The 11,394-nt window shown below is 40.7% G+C and overlaps 1 pseudogene; it reads right to left on the reverse strand.

The window, feature by feature from the left end:
* Window positions 1-503: 503 nt before the first annotated feature.
* On the reverse strand, window positions 504-11,146 carry LOC147831018 (uncharacterized; annotated as a pseudogene).
* Between the last annotated feature and the right edge of the window lie 248 nt (window positions 11,147-11,394).

An 11,394-nucleotide genomic window follows, 5' to 3' on the forward strand; every position in this document is an offset into this window, starting at 1 on the left:
GTAGAGTTTTAAGAAAAAGAAAATTTACAATATATAAAATTGTACGTAAAATGTGGTCTAAAAAATATAGTAAATAATAAAATTTGTAAACAATACAATGCCATTAAGGGCATATAGCAAATGAGTGCAAAGTAAACCAGTTGTGCAGATAAAGAACATGCTGATGAGAGAATGGTTAAAAAGTTGCATTTGTGTGTACTTTTGTTATGTGTGAGAGATAAATGGATCAGAGAGAGATAAAAAAGGTATCTAATCTTATGTAATTAGGAAATATCAGGAATAATAAAAGATTAATTTAGATCCCAAACATAACAGGGCTAAGAAATATATGAAATCATGAACTATGCTCATGGATTAGGTATTGAATATTTTTTATTACCTGAACCTTTCATTTATTCAAAGAGCAAACAAATTATACAAAGAAATGGAGCAATGACTATATATTAACAGCAGTTTGACTGATTTCAGTCTGAAACTTTAAATGAATGCATGTTTGCCGGCAATATTGCATATTACAAAAAGTTTAAACTGACATTTATAAAGAGCCTGACATTAACTAATTGTCATTGCATGTTGCAGGAGCAAACACACTATCATTTTGTAACTCAGGCAGCTTGTACTATGTTTGCAATTTCTCTGCAGCATGTCTGATATTTAACTGTAGTATCTGAGATGGTCTCAATTGCCTGCAAAATATTTTGCTGCTGCTGATGGCTCAGACTAATTCTGGGTTGTTCCACAACTACAGCTGGAAAATGATCTTCCTCGTCATCAGTGACAGGAAAATTGTTTATGCCATGTTGTGCCAAAAGCTCTTGTTGAGTGTATGTGCTATACAGATCTTCACCAAAAACATTGCTGATGGCTCTGCAGTTTGCCTCCATGTTGGAAATCATTCCTTCAGTCGAGATTTGGACAGGACTTCTGTTGTGCTCTGTTCTTATTTTATGGTGATTCCATCATTTAATAAAACCAAAAGTAATAATAATAATAATAAAGTATGTGCATCTAGAATATCCTAATAGCACTAGCAATAGATTGCTTATTATAGCACTTGTGTCAAAGGCCCTTAAAAGCTAATGCACAGGCCAAAGAGTATAGCCATGAGACTCAAATTTAGAGTTAAGTAAAAATGCAAAATTATTTAAAAACTTAATTTTGCAGGCAACGCGGTGGCGCAGTAGGTAGTGCTGTCGGCTCACAACAAGAAAGAAGGTTGCTGGTTCAAGCCTCAGCTAATTCAGTTGGCATTTCTGTGTGGAGTTTGCATGTTCTCTGTTTATGTGGATTTCCTCCGGTTTCCCCCACAGTCCAAAGACATGCGGTACAGGTCTAAAATAGTAAAAATAGTGAAGCTAAAATAGTGCGTAGTCTATGTGTGTAAATGAGTGTGTATGGTTGTTTCCCAGTAATGGGTTGCGGCTGAGAGGGCATCTGGATGAATAAACTTAACTTTGCAAACAAATATAAACACATACATCACACACACACACATCAACAAAAAAAGCTAAAATGAACCGTTTTGTTACCCATCACAAGGGCCAGACAGAATCTGCAGACATTTTTGGCTATTTCTGCGCAGAATTTTGTTAACAATCTGCCGATTTATGCAGAATGACTTTGGGAGTATCATAACTAAAACCTGAATATATGAAATAAAAGGTAATATCTTTTAACTTGCATTTAATATTTACAATGCAACTCCAATTAGATTCACTTTTAGTAAACAAATCAAGTCTTCTATATAATATACTAAAAGGCAGAAGATATTACTTTACAAACTGTATTGTAAATAACTCATATTAACATTTTCATATTAGTCCAGCTGCAACCCATCTCTCGCAAACATCCATACACACTCATTCACTCAAACACTAATGACAATTTAGCCCACCCAATTCACATGTACCGCATGTCTTTGGAATGGGGGGGAAACCGGAGCACCCAGAGGAAACCCACGCGAACGCAGGGAGAACGAGCAAACTCCACACAGAAACACCACCTGACCCAGCAAAGGCTCAAACCAGCGACTTTGCTGTTAGGCGACAGCATTACCTACTGCGCCACCGCATTGTCACAATTGTGGATCTGTCTGTTCTTCTATGATGTGTCTGCGTGTGTGTATGTGTGTTTCTGTGTGTGTGTGCGGTGTGGTGCGTTATGCGTATATGCGTGTATGAGTGTGTGTGTGTTTGGGTGTCTCTGTGTCTGTGTTAGAGTTGCGTTGCTGTCAGTTGTGTTTACTTTATCAGCTGGGTGGTCACGTGTACGCTGTCACCAGCCTTGGCGTGCGCAGCACCGCTCAGCTGTAATCAGCGGACCACAGGTGCAGCGCATTACCGCGACTATATATGTTCAGCGTTTCTGTCTCACAGTGTCAGTTCATTATCTTCACGTCTGTTTGTCTGTGTCCTGTCAGGTTCCGGTCACTGAGTTCTGGTCGTGTGTCGCGGGGCGAGCTCTTTGTTTGGACTCTTGTACCTTCTCTGTTGACGGCTCTCTGATCTTGTTCTACAGTGCTCCCTGTTCTATTATTACATTTCCTGCTGCTCGCTTGACTCAAATCATCTGCCTGCGTTCATCCTTCTGTTATTCTGTCTGAGGCAATAAATATCTTTTACTTGCAATTGGGTCTCCCTGTATTTCGTGACGGAACGAACTGACCACTGAGATGGACCCAGCAAGTGTTTCTAAGATCCAGGATTTCCTCGCTCACAATTCAGCCTGACTGGATCATCAGGACAAACAAATGGCAGTGACCAGCCAGGCCATTGAGGCGCTGGTCACGCAAGTTTCTGAGCTCACGACTCAGGTTCAGAGACTGGGTTCTGAGCTTCGTACTGAAGCCGTCCAGCAAGCTCCTCCCACTATTCCACCAGCAGCTCATGCGCTAGAGGAGACCCCCAGATCCACTGAATCGCGACTTCCACCACCAGCATGTTACGCCAGTGAACCAGAATTGTGCCGGTCATTTATAGCAAAATGTTCACTTTACATCACGCTACAGCCTTCGTCTTTCCCTAACGAAGAGAGTAAGGTGGCGTTTACGATCAATTTGCTGACAGGTAAAGCGGCACTTTGGGGTACCACTGTTTGGGAGCGTAAACTCCCCTGCTGTAACTCCTTTAAAGCTTTCTCAGAGGAGTTAAAAACTGTATTTGACCGAGCGGTCTCTGGCAGAGAGGCGGCTCGTAAGCTCGCTGAACTCAGACAGAATAAGTTGAGTGTTGCTGAATATTCCATTGACTTTCGTACTCTGGCGGCCGAATGTAAATGGAATGCCGAAGCTCAGTGGGACATGTTTTTGCACGGACTAGCAGATTATATTAAAGATGAAATCTACGTCATGGATCTGTCTAAGACACTAGATGGGCTTATTGATTTAGCCATCAGAGTGGACACTCGGTTACAACAGAGAGGTTCCCACAAGAAACTGCACACTCCACTTCTTCCCACGCAATCTCTTTTTGTTGCATCTTCTGACCCCCCCTCATCTGATCTCGAGCCGGAACCCATGCAGATGGGCAGATTTCGGCCTTCCACGGAGGAGAGGCGTCGTCGCCGCATGGAAGGACTGTGCATGTACTGTGGAGTCGCTGGACATTTTGTGGCTTCGTGTCTAGCCAAGAATAAGAATTCGTCGCCGGGTAAGAGTTTACTGGCTGGTGAAATCACCCTTGACAAGTCCCCTAACACAACCATGCTGCCAGTCAATCTATCTTTTAACTCTATCATGCACCACTGTCATGCGCTCATCGACTCCGGAGCCGAGGGGAATTTTATTGACTCTAAGCTGCAGGAGCTGTGCAGAGCATTAGCAGCGGTGATTCTCGGAGCGCTGCGGCGTTAGCGGAGCCGGACGCTAGTTCTCCACTACATCAGTTCTTTCCCCCGAGTGAGAATCATTAGTTTGTTAATGTGCTGTGCCTTTACACTTAGACTCGCTGTATTCTCCTCCTCTGTTTTGGTTTTAATGTCTGGCTGATGATTATTTTAGCTTCTCTCCTCTTTCGTTCCCCCTGAAGATTTGTTTGGGACAGTTTATCAAAATAAGCTTGGATGTAGTCAAACCTTGGCAAACTCTGGGACAGTGTGTCATGTTTAGAGCTGAAATTGAGGTGCGCAGTGCTCGCGCCACACCCTGCTGGGCTTTACTATTACTGAAGGAGAAGGAGATCCGCTCGCTCTGTCCTCAGGCGAGACCTCCCGCGTCTGCGGTCGACCGGACTCTTCTCTTCCTCCCGTCGGCGTAACGCCTCCTGAAGCCCAGCTCGTCTCTGAAGAATCCGCATGCTAGTGTTGTTGTTTTTTGGTCAAGGAGAGTTACGAACAGATTCTGCAGCAGGCTTTACGTTCGTTACCGTAACATCCGTCACCTCTTAATTTCCATCAGATGATTTCTTTATTTTCTCTCTCTTTTTCAAGCTGCGTTGAATTCCGAAAGACATCCTCGGCTTTACTCTGGAGACGCGACGCCCGCGAGTGTGTGTGTGTGAGTGTGTATGAGTGTGTGTGCGTGTGTGTGTGTGTAGCGGAGCGGAGCGTCCTGCCAAAGACAGGTTCTCTGGCGTTAAACTGAAGTGCAATAGTTTCCTCAAGCGTGTTGTGCCTTTGCATGAGCGAGCGGCGGCGGCAGTGGCGCCCCCTGTGGACGGCCGCCGGCGGTGTGGAGCTGACTTGAGAACAGCGGTGCTACTTTTGGCCCTTCTGTGTTTCACCCATCGAGTTTTACTGAAGTTGTTTTATTGCACATCATTTGTTATTAAACAACGATTCTGGTGGCCAGCATTGGCTCGTGATGTGCGTGATTTTGTATTGGCTTGCTCTGTGTGTGCAGTTTCAAAGGCTTCCAATCGGCCACCCGCGGGACTCCTTCAGCCGCTGTCAGTACCTTCGAGACCCTGGTCCCACATCTCGCTAGATTTCGTTATGGGTCTGCCTCCCTCCAACGGCAACACAGTGATTTTAACCGTAGTGGACCGGTTCTCGAAGGCTGCTCATTTCGTCCCTCTGCCCAAATTACCGTCAGCCAGAGAGACAGCGGTTGCTGTCATTAATCACGTCTTTCGCATTCATGGCCTCCCGACGGACGTGGTTTCTGACAGGGGGCCTCAGTTTATCTCTAAATTTTGGAGGGAATTCTGTCGTTTATTAGGGGCTACTGTGAGTCTTTTGTCTGGCTTTCATCCCCAGAGTAACGGTCAGACCGAGAGAGCCAATCAGGATCTTGAGCGCACATTGCAATGTTTGGTCTCACAGAATCCCTCCTCCTGGAGTCAGCAGCTTTCGTGGGTGGAGTACGCACATAATTCGTTACCAGTGTCGGCCACGGGCCTTTCTCCGTTTCAGTGTAGTCTAGGTTACCAGCCACCAGTTTTTCCCAGTCTGGAATCTGAAGTCGCGGGCCCCTCTGTTCACGCCTTTGTCCAGAGGTGCCGCCGCACTTGGAGCAGGGCCAGACAGACCCTCCTCCAAGTGGGTGTGCGCACCAAGGCTAAAGCCGATCGCCACCGGTCTAAGCCTCCCGTTTACGTTGTCGGTCAAAAAGTGTGGCTTTCTTCTAAGAATATTCCGCTCCGCACCGTTTGTAATAAGCTAGCTCCTAATTGGCCCGGATTTATTGGCTCATTTATTGTCACTAAAATCATTAGTCCTGTGGCAATCCGCCTCAAATTACCTCCAGCGTACAGGAGAATTCATTTTCATAAAGTAAAGCCTGTTTTTCATACGGCAATTAATCCGCACACACCAGTCCCAGTCGTAGATGGGGAGACTGCTTATTCGGTTAAGCGCATCCTCGACTCTAGACGGAGGGGACGAGGATTCCAGTACTTGGTGGACTGGGAGGGTTACGGTCCTGAGCATAGAAGTTGGGTTCCAGCCGGGGACATACTGGATCACTCTCTTATCGATGATTACAATCGCCAGGTATGCTCGTCTGGGAACGCCAGGAGGCGTTCCTAGGAGAGAGGGTATTGTCACGATTGTGGATCTGTCTGTTCTTCTATGATGTGTCTGCGTGTGTGTATGTGTGTTTCTGTGTGTGTGTGCGGTGTGGTGCGTTATGCGTATATGCGTGTATGAGTGTGTGTGTGTTTGGGTGTCTCTGTGTCTGTGTTAGAGTTGCGTTGCTGTCAGTTGTGTTTACTTTATCAGCTGGGTGGTCACGTGTACGCTGTCACCAGCCTTGGCGTGCGCAGCACCGCTCAGCTGTAATCAGCGGACCACAGGTGCAGCGCATTACTGCGCCTATATATGTTCAGCGTTTCTGTCTCACAGTGTCAGTTCGTTATCTTCACGTCTGTTTGTCTGTGTCCTGTCAGGTTCCGGTCGCTGAGTTCTGGTCGTGTGTCGCAGGGAGAGCTCTTTGTTTAGACTCTTGTACCTTCTCTGTTGACGGCTCTCTGATCTTGTTCTACAGTGCTCCCTGTTCTATTATTACATTTCCTGCTGCTCGCTTGACTCAAATCATCTGACTGCGTTCATCCTTCTGTTATTCTGTCTGAGGCAATAAATATCTTTTACTTGAAATTGGTTCTCCCTGTATTTCGTGACACGCGTTGCCTGCCTATCTATCACTTAATTTAGAATTCTACATGTAACAATATATGTGTAAAGGCATGCTTATTGACAATTATTTATATAAATGTTTACACATCTCAAAAGTAGGCCCACACGGAAGATTTTAAGCGTATTGTTGAGTGTATTTATTTACTTCTGTAAAATATTTATTTACAACACAGTTTAGAATGTAAAGTGATAATTTTGGTCTTTTAGATATATTATATGAGATACTTGCTTTTTTACCAATTAAGTGGATCTAATTTACATTGTAAACAGTAAATACAAGTTACAAAAAGTGTTGATTTTATTCAATATATTAAGCTACCCCGAAAATCATTCTTCATAAATCCATAGATTGTTTTTACAAATTTTGCGTAGAAATAGCAAAAAATGCCAACAGATTCTGTCTGGCCCTGATCATAAGTCTTTGTTTCTGTAAGCATTATATCCCTCATGGATGTTTAAAAGGGCTCAAAAACACAGATTTTTAATTCTCAACTACCATTTTTTCCACTATATGACAACACAAGACCACTTGTTGTTTACTCCATTTGTAGACTTGTTTTTTCTCTTTTCTTAAACTCAAAAAATTGCAGTTAAGCTAATTCTGATGTAATTTAGTCTAAACTTACCACTGCATAAAATTTACACATTATATGTTTACAGTAATTACATTCCATCATGAAATTATTTTAGTGTCAGTCTTAAATTTCGGGTGTCTTAGACCTAAACTTCATAAGTGTTATTTCTGATTGATCATGTTTTATTAACTGTAGCAGATTATATAGAATCTATAACACAGGGGAATAACATATGAGTATCAAACTCACTTCCTTTAACCCAAATTAAATACACAGATCTAACTAATTGAGTCAGGCTTATTTGAAACCTACAGGTCAGTGTGTTAAAGCAGGGTTGGAACTAAGCTCTACAGGGCTGCGGCCCTTCAGAATCTGAGTTTGACACCCCTGCCATAACACCTCAAGCCTTTGCTCAGGTTAGTAACAGACTAAAACATAATAGATGGAGCAGAAGGACACAATAACTAATGTTTTAGAGCAGGGGTCACCAACATGGTGCCCGCGGGCACCAGGTAGCCCACGAGGATCACATGAGTTGCCCGTGGGCCTGTTATAAAATTAGCTTACTATAGCACCAGATACCAGTAAGCTGCATCTAATATTTTTTGTAGCTATTCTTTTTAAATCACACTTGCATTGGTGTAAAATTGAAAATGACATTAAGTTATATATTTAAAAAAAAACTTTTTAAAACAATTTCTGACAAATTAAGTGTTGCATATTGATATTTATCTTTGTTATATTTATCAATAGTTTCCAATCAATGTTGACAACTATTGTGAGAAATCATCAACATCATCAGTGTCTTCACATAGATGAATATCATTATTATTAATAATAACATATAATTAAAAGTAAATTGAGCAAACTTGTTATTAGCATGTGTCTATCAAACAGGTAGCCCTTCACATTAAACGATAGCCAAGGAGTAGCTCTCAGTTTCCAAAAGGTTGGTGGCCCCTATTTTAGAGCTACATCTAGCTAAGAGACATAAGTACATGTATACTTAGACTAGAGAGACTACTCAATAAATAATAATAGATTTTCCATTTAGAACAACAAAGTGTTGTCGTGAGACCAATCTAAATAGGAGTGAGCCTCGACCTCTGGTTATTGTAATGCTATTCTATGATAAATATTTAAAGCCACAATATGATTTTTTAAAAATATAAGTAGAATTATGCTTGATTATCTTGAGATGACTCAAATTGGAGTAAGATAAAACAACATTGTGCACTGAAAAGACTGAACACATAGTGAACCTTCATCCAACAGTAGACACTGTGCCTGGATAACTGAGTGGACCCTTACAGTCCCATAGAAAAAAAAAAAAAAAAATATATATATATATATATATATATATATATATATATATATATATATATATATATATATATATATATATATATATAAAAGGCAATGGGTTCCAGCAACTAGCATTTTTCAAAATAGCTTATTTTGTGCTTAAAAAAAATTCAATGGGTTTTGAGCAAGTGAAGAATGAGTTATCATGAATTTTCATTTTTGGATGAACTATCACTTGAAGGGTATCTTCATGGTTACCACAGGCTTTATTTGATTTGTATATTTAAAAATAGTAGTAAAATATAAATAGTGTATTACCTAATCAAACGCATATTTCCATCTATATGCCATAAACTGTTTGGATGAGGAACATAGTAGACTCTTCTGGCAATGGCACAACTCCACCTGCATGCAGCTGCAGTTGGATCAATTTGGGTAAGGGCTTCTCTGTACTATGTCGTTGGACAAATAGCCCTTTTGCACATAGCAATCCCTTCATGACCTACAAAGTATTAATAAAATTACCTTAAATCATTTTGACAATATTTATAGAAAAATAATGAATTTGACCTTCCTTTCCCTCACTCACCTCACTTCCTGTGTTGGGATAGTGACTGTGAAGACTTCTGATATGCTGTATAAGCTCTTCATCAGTTACTTGTGTTTGGAGTTTTCGTACAGGAATTCCTAGCAGTTTAGTTTTTCTATAAATATATGAAAATGAGCAGCCCAGAATCTTGGCAATCTGCTTAATGGTGTTTCCTTGTTTTATTAGAAACTCAATATGCTGCTTTGAAACATTAATGGAAGGTCTTCCAGGTACACCAAAATAAAAAAAAAGTATCAATGAATGACTGAACAACAATTGACAGATACAGCTGTCAATGAGTAGATTAGCGACGTAGGAAAGAAATACATAATTTTGGTCAAAATTGTTTAAATGCACAGAAAACTCTGGCCAAAGGCAAAGATTTGTTTACAATGCTGTTCTACCCACATTACTTATTACATGACTGTTCAATGCATTGTTTGTATTGATAGTTCAAAGGTAAAATTTAGTAAAGTAAGTGACTGATTTAGTGTGTATTACTGTCACCGACTGTCCCAGTCATACCCCTCGCTGGCCAGCAGAGGCCGCCATCTTCGGACTTCTAACATTACATCATCCACATACGCTGATTGTGCATACACCTGTTCTGAATCAAGCTAACGACCCACATACCCTTTATAAGCCGGTTCCAAACGCTCAGTCAGTGCGAAGTCTTGTTTAGCCCCGGCCAGCATTTCTGAGCGTTATTCCTGCCTGATTCCTCGTGCATTACTCCAGCCTGTCTCTGACTCGACTTCGCCTTCTACCTGCCCACGACCCACGCCTGATACACGGACTCTGATATCCGCTGCTTGCCCACAACCCATGCCTGTTACACGGACTCTGATACTTGCAGCCTGTCCACGATCTATGCCTGGTAAAACTCTCTGTGTCTGTTCATCGCCAGTCTTTATCCATCACAGACTGTTGTTGTTGTGTTTGCACGTTAGTGCATATTGTGTGTTTGAGTGAGAGCTTGATTAATAAATACTGCATAATGAATCCCTCCGTGTCAGTCTCCTCGTTACAATTACATTTAAGGTTTTTTATTTTTATTTTTTCAATATTTGGGCTTACATAGCAGTACATATCAGTAGTATTTAGAAACAAAGTATTAAACTGTATAGCCTAGTAAATTTCATATCACTGTCTTATTAAAAAAAAAAAAGATTTTCATTTGCTTACAGGGGGGTTAGGTAAGGTAATTAGGTAAGTTAGGTAATTACTTTAAAATGTTTTATTTATTCTCTCTGACAAAGACAAGTGATCAAATGGTATTCTTTGCATAAAATTACTATTTTATGCATGTTTTTAAATTCAGTTGACAGAGTTGAGTTTACAATGTTTTTTTTTTTTTTTTTTGTGTGTGCCTTTTTTACATTGATATAAAAATGTCACATACAGTACACAGTGGGAATCGACAAGGTTACTTGGCCTTTCATGTTTAAACATTTTGGATATAGATTTACACGGTCTGTTGGAGTAATCCTTGTAAGTAACTTAAATGCAGGTTTTCATTTTACTCATGCACACTAGCATGCTTGAAAGTGTCGCGATTTCGTCATTCAAGTCTACATCACGAATTTGCAGGAAATTCGTGCATTAAAAAATAATGAAACAAAATAATGTAAGCAAGCGTAGCAAAATTCTGAGTTTGCGATTAGTCAATTGTGGTTTGTGGAACTGCCAAAGATTAAATATAGTAAACTTTAATATGCAAATGATAAATATTTTTCCACCAACAAAGGGGCTCCTACAATGTAAATGTTCGCACATTTTAATTAGGCTGCTACAGTTTTAATAACGTTTTACATACCTGTATGTACACATCCGACAGAGTAGGCCAGATCTTGCTCAACATTTTACTCCAGCAAAATCCTCCGTAGGTCAACGAGAGAGTGTTCAAGCTCCTGCGCTGTTTCTGTTCTTAGCTGACTGACAACTCTTGCTAAATTTCTAAGACAAGAATCTAGGACTCGTAGATGTCGTGGAGCACAAAAGCCATTGTGGTACGCGCTTTCAATGGCATAGCATTTCCTTTCAATTTGCCTCAAAACCATGTCCGCCATTGCCTACTGTTCATCATGATTCTGCAGCTCGTAAAACATCCCGCTTTCATTTGAATATTCATTTCGTCATGAATATGTACATCGATGGATTCATTTATGCACATATCCAAAAAGCAATTTGTGAGATCTGAAATAACAATTATTAGTAGTAAAAATTCTATTTTAACATGTAAGAATTAAGTTAAAGATATCAAGAATTGTTTATTACTAGTTGATATTTAATTTTTGATATCATGAATGTTTTCCTACTTGTAATGACAATTTTTGATATCAAGAATTCGGGTTT

This window comes from Danio rerio, chromosome 24 (assembly GCF_052040795.2).
Source record: "Danio rerio strain M-AB ecotype USA chromosome 24, GRCz13ab, whole genome shotgun sequence".
NCBI classification, from domain to species: Eukaryota; Metazoa; Chordata; class Actinopteri; order Cypriniformes; family Danionidae; genus Danio; species Danio rerio.